The sequence below is a fragment of the Puntigrus tetrazona genome, chromosome 9 (assembly GCF_018831695.1).
Source record: "Puntigrus tetrazona isolate hp1 chromosome 9, ASM1883169v1, whole genome shotgun sequence".
NCBI classification, from domain to species: Eukaryota; Metazoa; Chordata; class Actinopteri; order Cypriniformes; family Cyprinidae; genus Puntigrus; species Puntigrus tetrazona.
The window spans coordinates 5,148,284-5,172,308 of NC_056707.1; the positions used below are offsets into that span (position 1 = coordinate 5,148,284).

A 24,025-nucleotide genomic window follows, 5' to 3' on the forward strand; every position below is an offset into this window, starting at 1 on the left:
TTTACGAAAATAGTGCTTATTGTACAGAGACGCGGGTTTAGTGTTAACGTAGCAAGTGCAGAGCATGTCACCTGTGTGTGTGTGTGTGTGTGTGTGTGTGTGTGTGTGTGTGTGTGTGTGAGACACTGACGCGCTGGATCCGCTCTCGCGCTGTTCCCGGCTGCTCTGCTGCAATGGCGATGGCGGCGCGCTGAAGAGCGGAGTTGGCCGAGTTTCCCTTTGTTTCACGAAGAATTCCCGAGTCATGCGCGACCATCCAGCGCGAAAGCCGGCTTGAAGAAGGGCGTGGACCCGACGTCCGAGCGTTACGATCTGCGCTCCGCGCGGCCGGGGCTGTGAGCGAACGGCAGCCTGCATGCGACCGCCCCGACGCTTCTCACATCTGCACGCGATAAGCGACCCGCACCCTCCTCCGCCCCTCCGTCTCCAGCAGCCGATCCCGAGCCGCCGGCGAGGACCCGGAGCGAGCCCGACCCCAGCCGGATCGTTATGGCAGAGCGCGGCTCCACCGGATTGCTGATGATGATGCTGGACCCGTCGCCGGCGATCGCGATGACTCTCCCGGCGGAGGTGCGCGAGAAGCTGGCGGAGCTCGAGCTGGAGCTCTCCGAGGGTGAGTCTCCGCGCGCCGGGTTCCGCGGATCGGGATTGCGTCAGATTTCCTGCGGGGTTCGTGCGTTATCGTGGATTGACGCGCGCGCCTTAAACGCGCACCTCTCCGTATATCTGTCATCGGCGCGCTTTTGCTGCAAGCCTTCCGTAGGCTGCCCGTAATAGCGGCGATGAAGGTGATGATGATAGGTGTAATGCAGGTTGAGTGCTGTGTCAGCAGCGCTTCGGATCAAAAACGGCACCGAGACTACTCGACTACAAGATAACTAACGCGGACGGTCGTATTTTGGCGCAGCCCGATCAAACCGGTGTTACTTTTGGCAGACGACGGAAACAATTTAAATATATCGCCCTATTGCTCGCGTTGCGTCTGTTTGAAGGCGCTGGAAGAGACGCGAGACTTTTAGATTCACGCGGTTATGGTTTTCAGGTTGTAGAAAACAGATGTGGGCTTTACGGTGTTCACGGTGCGTTATCCGGATAGGGATGCATCAGACGAGAACGACAGCACGCTTTGCATGTCACGTCCGTGCTGCAGATCTTCCCTAAGCGGGTCATTTGCTGATAGGAATATTGATTGAACCTGCAGGTCCTCGCATATTTCGTCAATGCGTCGCCTCTTTCGTATTTATCTGACGCGCTGACAAAGGCGAGGATCCTGACTGGTTATAAAAACTAAAATGCTAAGCGCGGCGGTAAACCGGAGCATGTCTCGTGTGTAAACGCAGTTAAAACCGACCTAACTAGACTGTTTTCTTGAGATCTTCCGGCACACCTGAGAGGGAGGGGAAAGAGCAAACTGGCCTACGATTCGATGACTGTTATTTTAATGAAATTCACAATTACGCGGCAGTTTTTTTAAACGATCATATTGTCAGACACGATTACGGTCGGTGCTCGTCCGCGCGCCCGTGTTTAAACCCGCCACGTGTATTAATTCAGAGCCGTGCTTTAATCATTAGCCAGTTCTGGTCGTGATGTCTTTGTTGAGCCGTACTGGAGAGCGGGTGCAGAATAGCCAGGGGTCTCTTTTTCAGACGACCTAAGTTTGCTTAAGTGAAGAATTGTGGGAATATTCACTGCCGCTTAGGGGTCGGCAGAGATTGAGTTATTTTTTAAATAAACTAAGGGTTTTATTCAGCAAGGGCGCGCGCTAAATTCTTCAAAAGCGACCGCGGAGACTTGTCCACGTGCTCAAAATACAGTTCTTCCGAGCTTCCGGTTTATTAAAAGTGCGACGGTTTTCGTAAAATTATTAAGCGGCGCTGTTTCCGGCCTCGATATTTAATAGTTATTTTAAGTAGTGATCATATTTCCCAGTAATACAGTTTTCGGCGTAATTAAATGCGGCTTCTGTTTTCCGAAAAGCTTCTGAATGGTGGTTTAGACGCGAGCAAACGAATCTACGCAGTGCTGAAGTTCTGACCCACATTTCGTTTGATTGGCTCTGGGACGGCGGCACCAGACCTAGTTTCTCGGCAGGCCCAGGGAACTTTCACTGTTGTGGTCTTTTTAAAAGGAGACGTTGAATCCAAAATAGCATCAGCTCACGCCGTGTCACCGCTGAAGTCTCCCGCTTTCCACCAAACCCCGCGCTTTTCCCAGAACCGCTTTCCACGTTCCCTCGCGCACGTTTAGTTTGTGCTCGGCTTGAAAGCGTGTCGTGTAACACAAACCCGGCGGGTCCTCAGAAAACAGCCGAACCCCTGTCCGCTTCCTGTTTGCGTGTGCATAACTTCCTGTCCTGCACGCTGTCTGATAGCCATTGTTTTCCTTTATCCTTTAATTGCTGAGGTCTCCAGGCCCGGCCGGAGTTAGTTAGTTATTTCATGCGGCTGAATTCAAACGGGTTGTGTTTTTGATACCGAGGTTCGAACATCACGTGGTACAGATAGCCAACGTTTAGTTCAAATGAAGAGTTTTCTTTGGTGTTGTTCTTGTCTGAGGATGTTCAGGGACCTTCGTGGAGAATCAGACTTCAAACTGCAGTGCGGTTCAGGACTCGGTTAATGTGGCCCTGAGAAACCAGCCCCGAGGCCCTTCTCTAGTCTTTTTGAGGAGCAGAAACTCATCCATGTAGTCTTCTAATGACTTCAGATGATCGTGCAGGTGGACGAATGAGTCAAACCGCACCGCGTTTCCAGCTAAGCTCAGCTGTAATAGACGCGCACGTCTCGAGGGGGGCTTCATCGGCTTGCCAGACAGGCGTATGGACGACTTTAGTCTAAATCGTTCACAGAAATGTTTTGGAACGCTGTCTGATAGCGGCTCGAGGAGTCATCCGTCGAATCGGGAGTTAGCCATTTGTATAGGAACTTTGCATATTGTTATAATGCGTGTAAGACTGGATATTTAATTGTACATCCTTTCATCTTACATTGAGAAGAACTCTTTAAACATTTGTAATTCAAAAGCAATAACTTATATAATCTTTAACAAATCTCTTTTTCAAACTGCACATTGGAAGCATATCGCTTTTTTTATTTAGATAAAATAGCGTTAGAATTTACTGCACGGTTATGACATCCAAAAATATATTTTTTCATGTTTTAATACTTGAACTTGACTATGAGTATATTTTTTTAATTTCCGGAAATAAAAAAAAACATTTTTTTAATTTGTAAAACTCTAGAAACAAACCTACTGTGAGCTACTGTGTTGTTGGTTTTGAATAATTATATATATATATATATATATATATATATATATATATATATATATATATATATATATATATATATATATATATATAATTTGTTATGTTTTGATTCTCCTCATAACTGATTGCTTTGGCTTACAGCTTCTAACTTTTTAACAAAGACGTTTTAAAAATGCCTATGGGAGAAATTATGTAAATAATTTCTTAACAAAGGCCACCGGAAAAGTGTTTATATGTGATACCCTTCAGCTCAGTAGCTGTAGTCTGTGTTTGGTATCTCCCTCAATTAAATGCGCTGATATCTGAGAATATTTTGTGGGTGTCACGGTATAGGGCTGTCTCAGAGAAAGGTTTCATGTCAAGACACCACTGTCAGGAGGTCCAGACATCCCAAGGCAACTCAGAATCGAACAGATAGAATTGTTGGAGAGGGGTCATCACCTGAAGGAGCTACATAGCACGTCCTCATAGGTTTTTCATTGGAAATGTGCAGAGGTGCAAGGCTTTGATCGGGGAGCCCTGCGGACGCACCGAGCCGTTGACCTCGATATGGATCAGCGCCGGAGAGATGGGGCGTAAATGAGCGCAAGAAGACAAATAGTGTACATTAACTCCCGCGGCTCCGCTCTGCTCGTCCAGATTATTCATTCCCGCTCTCGTTTCTCACCTCTCCGGTTTGTAGCAATGCCTCAAAAACGCATTACAGCGAAACGTCTGTGCGGTGTTGCTCGGTGTCTGAAAGCGAAGGGGAGGATGTGCTCTGGCCTAACAGCGGTCATATGTCAAGTCATGTGATGAATTTGACGTAAATGACTTCAGCTGAGAGGAACTCGGCGTCACAGGTCATGGTTTGTCCATCGCTGGTTCTTCTTTCTCATGTGGTCGGTCAGGCGGCTGCAGAATGAGAGGCGTCTGGTGTAATGGTTCGAATGGCTGTGGTCAGAGTCGGTTTGGTTGTACGTCACTGTTAAGATTCGCCAATGAAGTTCGTTTGAGGCTGAAGTTGTGCAGCTCTGACCCTTTAGTAACATTTAGATTGAACTGTTTGCTATTAACTAGCATGCGCATTATTAGCATGTTGGCTGCTTATTTGTACTTAAAAAGCACATATTTATACATAACCGTCTTCTATATGCCTTTGACAGTTACATAGGGCCCAATGAAACCATTTTCGTTTCAGTGTTTAATATAGATGTTAGAGCTGTCTAAACTGGAAAAAGCTAGCACTGATGTATCTTAAAATATGTTACTGCCATTGTTTGGTCTTAAAATGCTCATAGGTATTTATTTGTAAGACATGTTTCTAAAAACTACTTAAATTAACAAAGACTTAGTTCTGGTTTAGTCTAACTCCTGTCTGGGAAACCCCCCCATAGTGTTACAACCTAATTTTGATTTATTCACCCCAAAATTGCCAAATTTCGTCACAATTTATAATATTTTAATACAGTAAATTCCATCTTTATGACTGAATTCTGCGATTCTTTCAGTTTTCCACTCAATTCTGAGTAGGGTTTACTTAATATCAATAATGAGAAAATAACTGTTCCCTATTCTGAAATTGTTTCATCACACGTTTTCAAGCATTTAGGATTTGTTTAGGTTAGCAACTTAAATCACAAATAATTGATTTAGAGAAACAATATTCCGTTATCGAACAATAAACCTCAATAACACAATGCATCCACGCATGGCCCAAACATGTACCAAATGTGGATGGTGGAACGTTTTTTGTTTTTTCGCAGGAAACATTTTATCCCTAGTCTATATATAGCTGTTTGTTATTACTGGTTTGAGTGTTTGTTAGTCTTTCTTTGTCCCTGGTCAACAGCGTCAAAGTCGTATTCCCATCTTGTTGCCATATTTGTGGTCCGACCAAGTTCAGCGTTTTGCATTCAGTGGGTTTCTTCCAGGAACATAGCGCTGAGTAAGAAGTGCGGGGCTGTGAAGAGACTCTACAGCACTAACTCTTCATTTAATCACCAGCTCTGGATGTGTCTCACTCCAGGGTTTCTGGAGCTTTCTGTGGTCTTTTGATGGAGCTTTCATTAGCGTGAGGCCAAGATAGAAGCAGTTTGTCTAGAGGTTTCCTCAGGCAGATTGTGAGGTTGAATTAAGATAAGTCTGGGGTTCAAGACGGTGCTCGATGAGATGAGAGAACAAACTGTGTGCTGAATAAAATCTGGCGTACGGTGTGCTTTCAAACTTTGCTAGTACACATCACAAACAGCTACAACGAAACAGAGAATTAAAGATGGTGGTTTGATGTCGAAATCTAAAATGGTATTTTCTTGTAAAACTCCAATATTCTGTGTTTTATTTCCAGCTCGTAAAAAGATGTTTTTCAGAGTATATATTGCCTGTGATTTCTGCGGGAGGTAAAACTTGATAAAAGACCATCAGACACTCAATGCTGGTCAACGACACAATATTGCACTCGGTGGAAGTTAAATTTAGGTCCTTTATTGTGGGTTGGCTTCGTGGACTCTTTGGGGTTGGCGGAGCACTTGAGGGGAACTTTCTTCCCTGTATTCCAGTCTGATTACCGGATTGGGATGAAAAGGTCAGGTCACTCTTGGACTGCTGAGAAAAACAGCTCTCGTCTGCGGCCCGGCTCACATGAGTCAACGTTTCCGCAGCGTGTAATCATAGTTCACGGGTGGGCTGGATCTTCAGAAACACACCCACTCCAGCGTAACTCTTGGAATGTGGCATTTTGGGAAGGTACTTAAAAAAAAAAAGTAAAGGGCCACATGAGCATGCTTTGGGAAACCAGAAACCATTTATTTTGTAGCCATTGTCTATCAATGGCAATAGTTTTGTGTATATATATATGTGTGTATATATATATATATATATATATATATATATATATATATATATATATATATATATATATATATATATATATATATATATATATATGCATATATTAGAATTGAGCAAATTGAATTCAAATGTCTACTCAATAGAACTCTTGTATGATGCTTGAAAGATGATATTTAGGGAAATGCCAGCATTTGTTTAGCAGGCGTAATGCTTATTAATGATTAGCAAAAGATAATTTCCCCTGCGTATGCATGTAAACGAGTTTTATCACGCATTGTAAGAACTCTGACGCATTGTTGCATTATTATGTCTTTAAAAAGCGAACGCTTGACATTTGATCCATCTCTTTAACAAAATAATTTTTTCGATATCCACTCTTGAACATTCAGATGCTCCAATTCAAGTGTTTGTGTGATTGACTAGCATTAAATAGTTTTCTAGTTTTAAACTTCCGCCATGTGCTGACCGCCGTAGGGAAAAGAAAGCTCGTCCTTGGCTGCTGACTCGCACCCAAACAGTATCCCAGCTATATAAACTCTAATGTGCTGGTTTTTGCCAAGAACTCATGCGAGAATCGCGAGGCTTTCGCCTGCGGCTGTGGAGAATAGATTTTCTGAGGGGGTCATAAATTTTTTAAGCTTGTGCCTGAAAGCATGGGAAGGCATCAGAGTGTTATGCTGCACGCTGTGCTTGTTGTATATAGGTGTGTGTGTGTGTGTATGCGAGGAATAGAGTGTGTGTATTTGTATTTGTGTCTGGGTTTGTTGTTTTATGTCCCGTGTTGTTTGTTGAAACGAGTCTCTTCTCTTTCAAAGGCTCAGGCGTCCCGCCGCATGCCGCGCTAGGTCACAGGGCGGCTTACGCTTTCTGTGGGTTTCTTTCACCGGTGTTTATTTTTTGCTTAACGTCTTTCGTTTTATGCTATAGGACTAAATATCGCTAATTAATGAACTGCCCTATGGTGAAGCAATATGTTTTTGCTGCTTTGGGTTTATTTGACTTACGATAAGCCCACCACGTCACATTTCAGTCTAATGCACGCAATGCTCTTTTTGCTTTTTTTGGGCTAGTCATGTTTTATTTAACAATGTTTCTGTTAGCACCGTCTACAGCTCGGGCTAATGGAGTCACTCAGCGCTTCAAGAGCGCCGCTGATCTCTTTCTAAAATCCTTTTGTTTGGACGGTCACTAAATGGTCGATTACCGTTTTTCGCATTATTTGCATCCTTTCGCATCCTTCATAGGTCTGATCCAAAAGCGAAGCACACAACAGATGCCCACAATTGATATTCGTAGTCTTAAAGTGCCCCTATTGTGGGTTTTTGAAAATGAGCTTCCTGTGCGGCTCTAAGTGAATGAAAACATCCTGCAAAGGTTTAAGTGTAAAAGCGCACCGTGTATAAAATGATTGTCTCTTAAAAGACTCTTAATCATCGAAACGAGTCGTTTTTATGTTGACCTCTAAATGAAACGTTAGCGTATTGCTGGCTCACTTGTTGGTCTTTTCACGTTGGTCCGAACGTGACTTTTTGGAGCGTTAAAAGTCACTGCTTTAAATAAAATTGACCAAGCACTCGTACTTTGTTTCGGCCTAATTTTGTTCAAAATTTGATTTGATTTGCATGTTGCTGAGCTACAACTCAATACTTGGATATAAATAGGTTAGAAATAGATGCCACTCAAAGTATTTTTTTAAGCAACTAACTGAAATTAATTCTAATAAAGTAGTAACGCATTACAGTAACTTAGATGAGCTTTTGTGTCCAAAGATTAGCGTAGCGGGAGAAATGAATAATGAATATATGAGATCCTGGTCCAAAAAACATAAGTGTCACTTTTTGGAAAATTAAGTTCTTAGCAATGCGTATTACTAATCAGAAATTAAGTATATTTACGGTAGAAAATGTACATGTCATGAAACATAACCTTTACGTATTATCCTAAAGATTTTTGGCATAAAAGAAAATTATTATTTTGACCCAAACAATGCATTTTTGGCTATCGAATATTAAAATAAAGACATCTAATAGATGCTTCTTTTACATCTTTCAGCGCACGATGCTTTTTGTTTCCTGCCGATTCCGACATTTCACTAAAAAAAATGTAATTGTTGCATGGTACACAACCTTGCTAGATGGGTGGTACTTTCTTTGATCGTTCAGTATCGAACACAGCAGTTTTTGAAACAGAGCTTGTGTGTGTGTGTGTGTGTGTGTGTGTGTGTGTGTGTGTCAATGCTTGCTGTATATTAATTATCAGTCATCACTTTAACTCTTTAACAAATATTCTCTGCTTGTGTTTTGATCACACAGCCGCTCTCTCAGGAGGCCTTTAGTGCTTTCAGAGCTCTTGAAGGAGGACTGAGGCGGTGTGTTTTGTAGTGGATTGATTTATGTCTGGCAGGAGTCCTGGCCGTGTGATTGAAAGCCCACGAGCAGATTGCTAGTGCACATTTTAATTTCACTCCCAGGATCCCGCGCTGGCTTTCAGCTAACTGCTGCTGTCAAATCACAGGGGTCTGGGGTGAGATTGAACAAGTGTTTTAATAATCAATGCCTTTGATCCCGAGACTACATAAAACATGTTAAACGCATTGTTTTTGCCAAGATCCCAATGCGGAGAGTGAAAATATGCGCAAAATAAAGATGGACCGCTTTTCATCTATAAAGCTTCACGCCCAAAGATTTAAGAGTCTTTCAGGGTGAAACTCATGAAAACATGAGTTTGGCTCATTTTTTTTACCTCCAGAAAAGAGAGAATCATTTGTACAGTATTTTTTTTTGCATTGCAGTTAGGATGTTAGTCATTAAAATAAACTTGATTTATAAATTCTTTGGATTTTAGGGTCATTTCGAGAGATTTCCTCTTTAAATGTGCCAGGTGTGTTTTGATTTTAAGGTCACCTGATAAAAGCTGTTTCTCAGAGGCGCAGAGAGAGAATGTGAGAGCACAGGTATCATCGGGACCTGCTGCGTCTGCGTCACGAGGAAATGAGCGGCGTTTGATCTCAGCAGAGGCAGACACTAGTGATTGTCCGCTGTCCAGAATCCCTCGCCGCCTCCATCTGTCTGCTTTAGCCCCTCGGCTGGGGACAGAAACCACGCCGTGAACTCTGATTGGCCCACGGAACACCAACCACATCCTGAACCAGTCTGGAGATAAGAACCAGGACTCTGTAAACCTCGCTGAGAGCCACAAGAAGAGCAACAGATAACAAATTTAACAGGGCCAAAATGACAAATCCAAAAAAACCAAAAACAACAACAATATATATATAAATTTAACAATAAACTATTTGCTAATATTAGCCAATATATAAGAATAAGCTAAAAATAAACTAAATTTATTGGCACGTAACAGCCAATATATCAATATATGAGTAGAATTTTCACTTAAAAAAGCACCTTAAAAAAATCACACAGGTATTTTACCTGAAGCATGAAACATTGCAAATTTTTCTCCTTGTTGCTGTCTTTATTTTTTATGCACGTATTATAACATTTTTGTATTTTACGCATGCACAGAAAATCTGCGTGATTGCGTGGAACAGATTCAGATTAGTTCAAAAAGAATTGGCGCTAAACAAAGCTGATAGTATGAAAGCTTCCCATATAAGGAAAAAAAAAATTATAATACACCAAAAATGGCATCTTTTTGCCTTTCCTGATCTAAAATTTAAATTTAAAATAATTTTAATTACTATGTTTTTGTGCACTAACCTAATGTATTCAGACCGATTTAGCGATGTCGGATAAAATCAATCAAAATTTAACAACGTGAAGCACTTTTTTTTTCAGTGGGCCTCATTAGTTTCTCTCATACAGAGATTAGGTTTTGCCTCGTGAGAACAAGTCCTAGGTAATCTCACATCAGCAAAGTGATGACTACGGATGGGTCGAGCGTTCGATCGGTTGTCCTAATTAAACAACCAGTCAATTAGTCAAGTCTCCTAATCCAGTTCTAGTCATCATTTTGTCACCGGTGTCTCTCCTCGGTAGCCATGAGCCACGGGACGGCCCTTCTCGAGACTAAAGCCCATGTTTTTTTCTGAACGCCTTCCCAAACCAGCTTTAGCTTCAGTGTGGCCTGTACTAATGTCCAACGCATGATCCGATCCAGTCAACTAAAGACAATCACCTGACATCGGCTTATTGAGGACAATAAAACCTGTATGCGTTTTCAGGAATGAGCCTGGATATTTGAGAGAAAACATTTGTCACGAACGGCGACACATGACCGTAACCGAATGAACCGCGGAGACGTTCGGCTCTGCGCTCCTTTCACAGTTTAAGGGTAAATATTATGCGCGATTGAGGAATGCCCGTGTGACTTGGTGTCAGAGGTCAACGTGGCGGATCCTCAGAGAATTTCACAGATCGATGTGTCCGAAGCCTTTGTCATGGACGTATGCTTGATGGATCTGTTTTCATTCATCTCATTAAAGACGGACAAAGCGTCGCTCTCATATGTTCAAAGCGGCACAGAGGGCTAAAATGGACATGTTTCTTTATAATTGTTGTGCGAGTCTAATCCTGAGCTGAACCGCTGGGATGCATGAAAAATGTCTCCACGTGAGAAATTTCCGGGTGAATGGCCAGCACTCGGGGGGCTTTTGTGTCTCAGCTCTTTTCACTGCCCACAAAGAAAATCCATTATCACAGTAAAGGTGCGACACGGCTGGACTCGTGTCTGAATTCGGCAGCGGGACCGCTTCTGAGGTCTCGCTCCCGTCTCGTATCTGAGTGCATAGTTTGCAAATTTTGTCCTCGGAAGTTTGCTTGGAAATCATAACATTCTCAAAGTGATTAATGATTAAAAGCGACTCGCGTTTCCAGGCGCAGGGCCTGTTATAAGGAGGTCTGATTAGGCACCAGAAATGCTTTCCAGCGCAATGCTAAGGTAAATTAGCGCTGTGTGAACCGGGACGCCTCAATAATTAACCGTCAATTTACATGCCCAGAATTCCTTTAAGACAAATTCTTTCCATGTATAAAGTTCACGCAGGCTCTAATAGGTATAAACAGACCCCAAACCACCATCTAAAAAATAAACAAATAAATAAATTAACCCATACATTTCAGTTGAAATGGATGTAAAGCAGATGGAAAATGATGTAGTTTGATATAGTTTGAGTACAAACATGGTTTATTTTAACGTCAGTTTATTGTACTAATGATTCATAAATGCCTTGAGGTTAATTAAATGGAATGAAAATGAGTATTTTTTTTTAATTTTGTATTCCTTTTAATTAATTAAGTCTTTTTTCAAATATGTTTACATTACTTATTTACAACTACATTAAATAAAAATGGTAAATGCTACTTTTGTAACTAGCTAAAAATTTTTTTCACAATTTTTCATTTGTATTCAGTTAATGTTTAAGTATAATATATTAATATTCTTTAATATATTTATGCATGTGTTTTAATTAAGTGTCTCATTAATTAATATATACATTATTGTACAAAAAGGTTTCATTATTATTTTCCAAGATAGTATTTCTTATTTAGTCTTTTCATTTTGAACTAATTCAAGGTCATTCTTAAAGATAAATATTTTTCATTGGGAAACTCTGAACTGCCATTTGTATCATTTCGGTGAAGATGCTACTTGGAAAACCAAACAAACAAACTGTGAAGTATTTTCTTGCAGATGTGTGTTAGCGCGAGCTTCTCGTTTCGGTGAGGTCTATCTCTGAGGGGTTGGACTGGGAGGAGGGCTCACGCTAAACAAATAGGCAGAAAATGCGTGGAATGTGTCCCGTCCAATCAGCTCCTTAGAGAAGCCGGCCAAAGTCCTCTCTTATTAGCGTGGCACGAGAGCGGAAGATTGTCTCGCTGTGAACTTTTCAAAGAGCAACTCCAAGTTTTCTTCCTGCAGTGTCCCTGTTTAACAGCGCTTGAAGGAAGGAGGATGAAAGCGGAGCCATGACCTTAGTGCTGTTTGAGTTTGAGGCCAATGCGCAGAACAGAAAACTCAGCTTGGCAAAAGCATTGCACATACCAGAGAGAAATATTGAATGTTCTTCATCTTCCCTGGAGAGAGTGGAGCCAGAGCCAGAGGCTTTTTTGCTTTATAAAACAAATTTGCTGTCCTCAGGATGAAGATCCAGGCTGTGTTGAAGGATCTGAAATCCCTGGGTGTTGGGATAATGAATTAAGGGATGAGAAAATAGAAAAGAGGAGAGGAGAGATACAAGTTTGTGTTAGATGATGAGCCAAACACTTGCTCAAGTAATTGCGGTCAAAGCCAGTTAGCTTAATAACTGTGGATATTTTTATTTATTGTGGCGGCAAGACCCTTTTAGGAGAACATGAAATCAAAATTTACGCCAAAGTTTCATAACGATATGTTGTAAGTAATGGGAATGTAACTTTCAGGTTACAGGCATCTATTGTGTGGATGAAATATGAATTTTCCCTCAGCTGTATGTGATTGGCAGCAGTGCGTGGAGGACATTGTGTTTGTTTGTCTGGAGCTGCCGGCCGTCTCAGTGGTTTTTATAAATGCAGGAGGAACCGGTAGCCTGCAGTCCACCGAAACGAGTGATACACAACTGGCCTGCAATCTAATGAGCACACACACACACACACACACCTCCCTGATTCACACTCCACGCTATGAGACGGCATAGTAACTGTGTTTCCATCCACCTATTTTATTCACAGTTTGAAATAGCACAAAAAAAAAAGCGGGATGGAAGCAGCAAGATGTGCAGAAATTCTACAAATGTGCAAAAAAACATGCGCACATATGAATAGGGTACACTTTTTATCCGTTAAGAAAATTGTGGCAGGATTTTATATATATATATATATATATATATATATATATATATATATATATATATATATATATATATATATATATATATATATATATATTATTTTAGGAGGTCTATATAATATTTTCTTTGTCTTCTGCTCTTGAGTCATTCGCTCTTTCTTACATTTCAAGTGTCTCTCTCTGATCCACATGGGCCAACTACAAGAAGAGGCAAATAGTCCTTTTTAAGTCATTGAACGTATTTTCTTCCCACCTGCTGTAAAGTTTTCCCCTGCTGTCAGACTTCAGATTCACCCGTCAGAGAGTCTTGTGTTTGCCTCAGACGTCTATTACTGTGCCACATCCATCTGGCAGTTTTTTACCACTCTAAAACACTGAACTGTACTTTGAGGCTCACATGGGACATATAGCTGCTGATCCCATTTCCTCTCCCAGCCCCGCAATTTCCTGCCTTCTACTGTCTCTTTAATAATAAGTGGCAAAAACCCACTCAGACCGAATGACAACAACTGGAGACAGTGTCCTTTATGTGATTAGTAGTTCCAGGGTTTATCTGACTGTCTCTCTCTGCTTCAGTCTCTCTATCTCTGCCATTTCCTGCATCGGTATCTCATCCTCTCCTGACCGTGCTAAGATGTTGACTGTTGTGGTGGGAGACTGTCAGGAGCAGTTGAGTCTGGACTACGGTGCCTGATAAAGTGAAAACTGATATCTCTCCATACCTCACGCCCGATGTTCTAGTCATATGTCTATATGATCTATCTAAGAGCATCCATCCATCTATCCATCCCATGTCACATCACAAGTTCACAACTATAAACGTCTATGGTTTTTGCAGCTTCAAACAATGGTTTTGGACAACAGGAGGACGTTATTAGTCCTGAAATAATATTTTTATAAAAAAAAAAAGTGACAGATTGAAGGAAAATGTGTGTTTTCCTGATATGAGGCCTTTAAGGTCATTTGGATAACCGTTGTGAGATCATTGAGCCAGTTATGGTCTGCTCTGTTTTATCAAACATTTGCAAAACTGACTGTGTGCTTTCTTTGAGGGCTTGGTCATGTAATCAGCCCGTTCTGTCTGGCTTCAGTGTGTGTATGCTTTTGTGTTGAGTTCTCCTGAGGTTAGCACGAGCTTTTCCAAGTTAAATCCATATAACGAGTATTCGCAGCGTTCCTCGATGCCGTATATCAGAGGCAGTTCTGGAAGCGACCAGTTCTCCGGTCCTCTCGGAGCCCTCCAGCTGCTCTGCCTTTCACGGATGGCGGTCTCTGGCTGAGCCGGAGAAGATTTGTTGTGCTGTGTGTTTCTCTGAGGGGAGCCCAGGACTCTGGAAAGCGTGCCTGATGGGCCTGCAGCCAAAACGCAGGGTCACGCAGTGTACAGGAGGACAGGCTCACCTCCGCAGCCCTCTTCTCCTTTTCTCTCTCTCAGGAACAGCTGCTGCAATAGAGGAAACGGCCCGTGAACGGCCTCCCTGCACCACCAGACTGCCCTAATGCATTCTGGGATATTTAGACATCTGCTTAGTTATTCATCCCCAGGTCTTTACCATATAGGGGCTATCTTGCTCTCGGATCTGAAAGATCAGGATAGGGGCAGAGAGAGAGGTGTGTTCGTACAGCTCCCACAGCTGTTACTCCCCGCAGTCTAAAGAAGTCCCAGCAGCATCAAGAAAACCTGGTTTGCTTAAACTACTGCAAAGAGCAGCCAAGATTGTAAGTGATAATTCGCCCCGACAAACTTGTAAAAATAAGATCCAAGTTGGTGGATAAAAGCCCAGACGCACCAAACCAATATCAACTAGCAGCAGCAAAAGCTGGCTGTGGTGTTGCTTCACGTCACATGCATCTGGGCAAAGAGGTTGAGCTTGACTACGCCATCAAGACCACAGCCAACTAGCATGTAGATCCTGCAAATGCTCGCAGAGCGGATCCACTGCCAACTGCTTAATTGGTCAAAACAAGCTGCAGGTAGACTCTGACCAGCAACAATGTCCCATATTTAGTTAATTTCCTATAAATGTCTAGGTTTCTTGTTTTTAGAATGCTAAAGGTTGCGAAGACATTTGTCAAAATGTCCATCATGTACAGATAACATCATAAGGATGACAGATGCTGACCGTATTGACTATTTTAGTCGTATTTTGGTGTGGATTTTTGATGCTTCTTGGTGTATGTTATTGTTAGCCGAATTCTGGTGAAAACACTTCTATCAAGGGTGTTCTCAGAGGGACTGGCATGGTAATCTACATGACAATGGTAATGTATTTGGTCTAGTTGGAATATATCTGCTATGCTCCTGCAGCAGAGCAAGTACTGATTTGCTACTGCCAATACATCCACAACGTGTACGAATATATCCCCATATGGCATGCCATTTTGTATGTCTCTCTTATTGCTTCAAATGTTTGTTCTATTCGATTGTAAGTGCCCTGCGAAGTGGACATCAGGATATTCCTCCATAATTCAAGTTCGCAGCGAATGTGTAAGTTTCATTCAAAGGCAAGCACTAGCCAAGTTTTCGAATATCGAGCAGCATGCTCATTGGCTTCTGATACAAAAACAAGCAGTTAGCCGCACCATGTGATATTAAAGTCATTATGCCAGTTTGAGTTTGACATATTTGGCTGCACCATCTAGAGCTTCATGCCAGAACTATGAATGTGTGAGTCAAGTTTTTGTGCACTTCATAATGAGTACAAATTCAGTCAATTTCAAGGTTCCAAGCTGGCTTAAAGTGAGGTGGTAAAATTCCCGATCACATGGGTTCCTATCGAAATGGAATTTGCGAAAGAAAAACGGTAAATGTTACTACACTTTTAGATGGCAGCTAAAGAAGCAAAGAGTGGTAAGCACAACCAGAACTGAGCTGTTGTGTTTTAAATGTTTTCGTTTTCACCAAGCTCACGTCCTTGGTCTACCTTGGCTAGCTAGCTTTACTAGATTAGTTTAATGGAAATGATCTTTTCAGCAGGTTGGATGTTAGAGCCAGTTCTCTCCTGTTTCTCCTCCAGGGTGGATAGAGCGTTACTCTGTTTGATTTCTGTTGCATGTGTCAGGAGCTAGTAGTCATTGCTGTTTAGGGATACAGGAAGTGACAGAGTGTAATGACTCTGCTTTTGGTTAGTTGTGACTCGCTGATCTTTGTCTGGCCTCTGTATGTGTGTATTGATGTGATCTGTCGTCCTGATGTATATGTCAGCTGATAAGCGTGAAACGAGCCCAGGGCCCGAGCAGACACGTTCACGTCACGTGTGTTTGAGTGTGTATGTGTGACCGCTCTACACAAAGTTGCCGTCCACCGCAGCTCTCTGTAATTGTGTATTGATCAGGAAGTCTCTTCCAGTCACCTTGCTTTCCCAGTGGAACAAAACACACATAACGCTCAATCTTAGTGGTGACGGCAATTCATACACCAGACGAGGAAAAACAGATAAATAAATAAAAACATACACTTGATTTTTACAGGTTCGGAAGAAGATGTGAGGGATTATGGTGCTATGCAGTTTTTCAAAGCCAAAAAACTCAATCTATCATGTTTTTTGTTTGTTTTGCTTTTAAAAAAAGTAACAGGACCCCAGTATCTCATCTATCCGCATGATTCGAGATATAATTCATGCCTGTGGCAACAACATTGTGTTTTATTTTGAATGTTAGGATTATATACAATCCAATACAAAGTTGAATGAGAAAGTATGAGAAGTATGACAGCGCTGTTCACTTAAGCAAGCGCTACTAATGATAGAAAAATCCAGAGAGTATCAGCTGAGCCCTCGCGGTTGACTTCTTCACACAAATGCATAAATGAGGAGCAGGGTTAAGTGCTGCTCTGACTGTTGACCTTTAACCAGGGTCAGCATGCTGCCTGTGGCCCTCAGAGGCCCCGAGAGACTCTTGGAGAAGCTATCTGACTCATTCTTATGGATTCGGTCACTTAGTCTGCCACTGTATGTGCTCACCGACCCTCCCATAATGCTTTATATTTGAGTCTGTTATTTTAAGTGTTCTGATTTCCTCTCTCGGCCTGTGCTTGTTTATTGAGAAAAGTTCTGGCTTTGCTTTCTTCTTGTCCAGAGCCCGCTTAAGTAGAAAAACAGACCAAACCCGGCTGCCTCAGCAAAATATTAGCCGATTTATTTTTGCAAAGAGTATCCTGTCAGTTTGAGGTGAACTCTAGTGCCAAGCTTGGTGGAAAAAAATGCTATTTTAACAGTCAAAAGTGTTGGTTTGACACAAACCCCTCTTGTTGCAATGACAACATGACAAAGACGATTTGTTTTTATGCTTTTTTTTTTGCATAATTCAAAGGACTGAAATTACAACCCAATTCCCTACACGATTAATAATAGCTTTAATATTAACTGAAGCTTATGAGGCGGTGACGTGTTTTGATGGCAACTTGAATTCTTCGTCAGTAATGTGATGTTGTAAGTCTCTCCGATTGTGTTACTGAGAGAACTGGAAAACGAGGAACCCCTATTGCATTTCATTTTGCTGTTAATGCAATTAAAGTGTAGTGTGATCCGCGGTTTTCAACGCTGGGCGTAGCTGGAATGCTCGGAATTGGAAAAAGCCCTAAAGGTTTCTTGTAATTCAAGAGCAACAGAACGTTTGCTGTTATTTTATGGTAAAGATGAAATTTATGGAGCGCACGCAGAAATAAAACCCGTTGGTTCTTGAGCCAAACACACCTCAGTGGGCTGGAATGCCCAGAACGCACGGATAAATAAGCCAAGTTCACATTTACACGCATTGAGGCTGATTTATGCCATAGTTCATTTAAACAGTATTTTCTTATACCTAGTGGTAAAAGGTTTGATAGTCTATAAAATTATTTAATGTTTTTGAAATAAGTCTCTTATGCTTATCATTTATTTGCTTAAAAATATAGTAAAATTGTGAAATAATATTAGTCTAAAAGAACTTTAAATGCAATTTATGTAGTCTTAAGTGTCAATGATCCTTCAGAAATCATTTTATTATTATCATTATTGCACACACACACAGAGAAACGGAGAGAGAACACCCTCTAGGACAAGAGAGCAAATTAGTTTATCCCAAACAATAATATTTTCATGCGCTGGTTTAGAAAAAAAAAAGTAGGATAGGTGTGTCAGTGAACTCTCAATGTCAGTTTTGCCAAAACGCAAGATTTTTCCCTAAAGTCAGTCATCAGACATAAAAATCACACACCTTAGGACAGTGGCGTCCTGTCCTGCTTCTGGACCTGATCTCTAACCTGCCCCCGACACACTAGTACCTCCTGCCCATTACTAGACATCTTACCTATCATATATCATGTCTGTCCAGTCTGGCTAACAATTAAAGAGATAGTTCGCAAAAACAATTGTGTTCGCATCATTCCAAACAAGTTAGACCTTCAGTGACCTTTGAAACACAAGTTAAGGGCTTTCTGACCCTCTTTAGGCAGCAGTGCAGCTGACGAGTTCAAGGCCTAGAAAGGACATCATTAAAATAACACAAAGCTACGAGGAAACATTTAGTTGTGGTGCTCTCGATAATGGCATCGGCTCGTGGGTGAAGAATCGTTGAGTAAAATTCTTATTTTTGTTTCCTCGAAAAAGTATTCTTATAGCTTTATTAATTACGATTGAACCTCTGGTGGCTATTTTACCAATGCCCTTACTGCATTACACATCAAAAATATCAAGATAAACAAACATGAGGGTGAGTAATCAATAACAGAATCATGATTTTCGGATTAACTATCCCTTAACAAAATCATCGCAGACACTGATATGCTCCCTGATAGAAAAGAGCATTGAGAATTGTAACGGAGAGATAACGAGAGCGGCTCTGTGTAAGGCTCATTTTAGAGACTTGAGTGATTGATGGAAGGAGAAATAATCAGGAAAGAAGGCATGACTCTTCCTTCATCGCTCTGGGAAGCTGCGAATCACCTCATGTCACTTTTGAGTGGAGTGAAGGCTGGATCCAAATCCAGTTCCTGCTGCTGGTTTTCTCTCCGGCTTCGGCTGGCACACACACATACACATCGGATTCATGAATAGATTTGATGCTGTCAGCCATAGATTGCAGCAGCGTTCTACATACTCATTAAATGGCCGCACAAGGGATCATGCATGTTTGGAGGACTTTTAAGCTTTTATAAGAATGCTGGGAATTCAAAGTAAGGTGTTTTAATACATGCATGTGAAATGTAACTGTGTGCCTGAGCCGCAAAGTAACGACAGCTCTTGTGCCATTAGACTTCGGCTTGTCAAGGGTGCTGACAATTCTCATTACGTTTCACGAGTCAACACCAGGAGACCATGACAGAGGAGTGAAGCCCCTGAGCCATTCACCTGCACTTTTTCACACTCTTTCGTGTGCTCCCTGTGAAGTCAGCACAGAGATATCCATTTACATTGACATTTCTCATGTCCTCAGCCTGTCGTTGACATTTTTGCTCCCTTCGGTGTAGGCCTCAGATAAATGAAGAGGACCGCGACTCCTTGAGAAGTGTGGAGACCTGTGAACTTTTTAATGCGGTGTTGAGAAGTGCTGGTCACTCCTTCATCTACCCGCCTCACTTGGCTGCTTCGGTTATGGACTAAGGTCACAGCTTAAGATGGGCTGCGTGATAAAGACGCTATCAAGAGATGGTATACCAAGTTTAATTGTGTAAGATCAAGTGTAATTATGGAACGTCTTGGGAGAAACTACAATACCCATAATTCTGTAGAGGTCTGTCAATCAAAATAGCTCCCGGGCTTTGAAAATGAATGTCATCTCCCCGCGATATTTATACTAGGCTATGTCTATATATTTAAATATTTTGCAATTAAATAATATTTTCGTACTTGAGTCAAAGACGTTAAGATGACCTTCTTGACCTTCTTTTCAGTTTTTTTGTCCACATCATATGAATTCATACAAAAGCAACATTTCCTAAAATAGTAACAGTTTCCCATGAGATCGGGTTTTTAATAATTTAGAATATAAATAACAACCTAACAAACCATTCTTCCACCAAATAATATACTTACGGTTTTAATGTTTTAATGCAGCGGCTTGCCAGATTGAAGTGGAATTCGATATAACGCAACAGTCCAGACTGGAAAGAAAAAAAAAAAAAGATAATTTATAATCCTTCTAAGACAGAATATGATTCCTAGTGAGGAACTACACTAATCACAGAAGTCGCAGTTACTATGGAAACACAAAGAGTTCAGCAGTTACCGCCCACTGAAGCTTTGTGCTTGACGTAATGAAGCCAGTCTCCTGACCCTTTCAATTTGACCTTTAATAGGTCTTCTATGAAAATGTTTTAATACTTAGAATCATTTACTATATGCAAGATACAGTCATTTCAAAATAGTCATGTTAAATAGTTCAATCTCTCCTAGAATATATAGTAAGTACCTCTTCTTTTCTTTCTTTCTTTGCTTTTAATCAAGTATCGCAATGCTATTGTTGCTCTCAGTAAAGGTTGGGTAAGGGTTGACTCAAAGTTTTCCAGGATGAATGCTTCGTGTCGTGCCGGCGAGGCTTTGTGCGGAGAATGCAGATGTAAGTCATTCTCTGTGAGCCGAGTCTCCCTCGGGCTGGTTTCTGTAAGCTCATATGAGACGAGACGCGCAGGCAGGCCTCTCTGTGTAATAGGTGTTGTCTGAAGGCGACAGAAAGCGGTGGTAAATCCTGTCTGTGTGAAAAATGATGAGGCTTCTGCCTCTGGTCCTCTCTAAATGAGAAAGAGGACTTGAATTATCACACAGAAGCGCTGATTGAAGAGAGTTACATCAGAATACGGCTGCTGAAACATAAATGAGGAATGAAAAATCCAGAGCTCTCACTCTGGAAGATTTTTCTTTTCTGTGTGGATGCATTTCCTGTTGAAACAGGAAGTTGGGGCGGGAGCATTTTTAAATAGCTACTAACTATTAGAGGGTATTGTCGTTCTAGTGAGCAATTGATTCATAATGAAATAACATTTATTAATATTTTGAATGAACTGATTCTTATATTTTCTGGTTTGAATTTTTATTTAAGTTTAGCATTTTCTTTAAGCATAGTTTTTTTTTATCTTTAAATTATTTCAGTTTTAGTTAATGGTACACTGGAAAACAAATCTTTTGAGAGTTTATTTGGCCATGTTTAGAGTACACTAGTGTGTAGATGACCCTCAAAGGCTAATAGTCTTGGACTAAATGCCACCAAACTCTAATTTCATGGCTTTTTAGGAACGATTTTCAAGACGTCTGGTACACTGATATAATATTGATATTTCAGTGTTATTTTGTAAGCTAAAGAAAGCCTTTATCGCATAAAAGGTAAGCTGAAACTAGTTTTTAATGACCATGTCTCTCAAGCCTAAAAGAGACAAAAGCAGTTTTTTGACATTAGCACTATATTTTGAAGTCTTATAAGTTAAAGAAATATGTTAAAGTGTTTTGATTAGTTTCTCACATAAAAAAACGGAATGGCTTTAGAGGACTTCTGTTACGAGTCTTTCACAGCGTTTCTCTGCTTTCTGAAGCTTGTTGTGGATCGTTGTGTAGAATAAAATGGGTGAGAAAAAAAAAAGATGTTAAAATCACGAGGTTGAGAAATTAATGACCGTATTTTCATATTTGGCTGAAATTCTCTTCATATTTGGCCTGCGGTAAGACCTTTGAGCTGCTAGAGTCATGACGCTCTCCAATAATGATGTTTCCCGCTTCCCAAGAGCCAAAAAAACAAAAGTTTATACTACATGTGCTTGTTTGCGGTTTGTGTGCCCACATGTCTCTTTATATGTGTGTGTGTGTGTGTGTGGGTGTTCATTTTTGAGCACAGATTGGGCAGCGAGCAGCTGGCATCCTGGTGTGAAGAAGATGGTTCACCATGTGTGGTGACTGAATACACAACGGCAGTGTGCTTTTCAAGGGATAAACATTACATTTTATGGAAAACAGCAGTGGCGAGATGACTGAAGATTCGAGTTCATGTGTGGGATTGAAGAGAATTTTAAATCTTCAACATTAGATCCTGCCGATAATAGAAAAAACCCAGAGTGAGATAGACTCATAATGAGCCGTGCGCCGCAGTCGCCGCGTTTAACCGTATGAACTCACCGACCTCACACAGCGTGCGCAGAGAAACTTCACGGCTCGCACGCACACACACAAAATCGAACTGCGTCCAAACAGAAATGCATGCATTGAATGCGTTAAGGTTACATGCATGCAAAGCGTGCTTTAATTCTATATGCGTAGTCGTTTTATTGCTATAGCTCTATCTGTTTCATACTGACCCGTGTCTCTTTTAGAAGGTGTAATCTGTAATCTGTAAATCTGACATGTATAAAAAGACATATAGCGAGTGGCACGCAGGTCAAAATCAAGCCCGTCAATCATTTTTATGCGGCCAAGATTAAGATGAAATCACTGCACCGCCTGATACATTAAATCAGCCTCGGAGAAACTCTAGAAGTGGTACGTGAAAAGAGGAAAGGGCAAAAAAACTCTTGTTTGCACTAAAAAGGTGTGATTTATTTGATCAGAAATACAGTGAAAATAGTAATAATGTGAAATATCATTACAGTTTAAAGTGAATGATTCTAAGATGAATTTTCTGCATTATTACTTTTGTCTTGATTGCCGTATGATTCTTCAGAAATCATTTTAACATGATGATTTGATGCTCATGGAGCAACTCTTATTTAATCAACAGTTGTTTTGCTTATTATTTATCTATTTATCATAAACCATGATACATATTTTTGTTTAGAAAGTATTTTTTTTATTATTTAAAAAGTACTATTTAATATAATGTACTGCATCTTTAATCAAAACTGTACATATCATTATATTACTTTTTCTACTGAGGGTGTTTCATTTTGTTATTCTGCTAAACTTCAGATAAATGAGTGAAGGACTGATAAATGCTCTGAAAAGATTCAATTTTCATTAAACTGCTTTTATGTAGAACATGTACGGCGCGCACTCATATACATATAACTCCTCACCTGCCGCAACCGTTTGTCTTTTGTGCGAAATATGAAATATTTAGCCTCTCGAGAGCAAACATTCATCGTTCGCTGTTATTCCAATTGCTTTAATGGAAGTTTTGAATGCTAGTAGCTAATAAGCTCAGAGAGATCATATAGAAAGGATGTGGAATTGGCCGTATCCATGGAAACAGACCGTTAAACCCCCTCTGCAAGTGATTATCCATATGTGCCAAGGTTTAGGTACTGTTGCTGCTCCGAGGAACCCTTCTGTTTCTGTTCCTCTTTGCATCTGTCTGTTTCTTAAGCTGAGGTGAAAAACACAGATTTAAGTGAGGATGTTAGTTCGCTAATGAGACGCTTTCTCTGACGTTCTCTCTGGCCTCAGTGAGCTGCTGGGGAGGAGTGTGCGAGTGTGTTTTTGTGTTTGCTGAGGTAACCAGCATAAACAGTGTTATCGGTGTCCGTACAGAAGGACGTGTCAGTCAGCAGTCTCTGTGATCAGGGGCCGTGTGTCTCTCTGGTATTTCCTCTCACGCTCCCAGAAATTCCCTTCAAACAAGCTTTGTCAGACCTGGAGTGAACCTGTGTGTGTGTACATTCATGTAACTTTCAGATTGTAGTGGTTGTTTCTTAAACTGTTACCCTTGTGGTTAATTTATTGCATTAATGTTTAGGAATCCAAGAATACCTATAAAGAGCGATATACTGTATATAAAAGGAACATCGATGGGAATTCATGGCATATTATGTGTGAAGTGTTTCTGACTGAAACAGGGTATATGATAAAATGATGAAGATGATTTGAATTTATCGTAATAATATGACCCTGGACCGTGGGTCAATAAGGGTCAGTGTTTTTAAATTGAGATTAATACATTATCTATTTCCACTGATATATGGTTTGTTAGGATAGGACTTACTAGCTAGAATTGCTAGCTATTACATTATTTTTTTTCAGAGAAACAGCTATGTACATAACTTAAACATCTACAAACATAGGCCTATTATGTTATTTATTGGCTTTAAAAGAGTCAAAAATTTACACGCAGCACCTTTAGAAGTCTGTTGCGAGTAGGATTATCTCTTCCTCATCTCGTCCAACGCCTTCGTTGCTAATTCCAAAACGTCATTTTAAACCTAGTAACAGAAGCTTGAGTCATCGAAGGAGTTTGAGAGAGAGC

The 24,025-nt window shown here is 40.9% G+C and overlaps 1 pseudogene; it reads left to right on the top strand.

Annotated features, from left to right (window-relative positions):
• The first annotated feature begins 29 nt into the window (after nt 1-29).
• LOC122351828 overlaps nt 30-24,025 on the top strand; it is an 84,400-nt pseudogene continuing 60,404 nt past the window's right edge.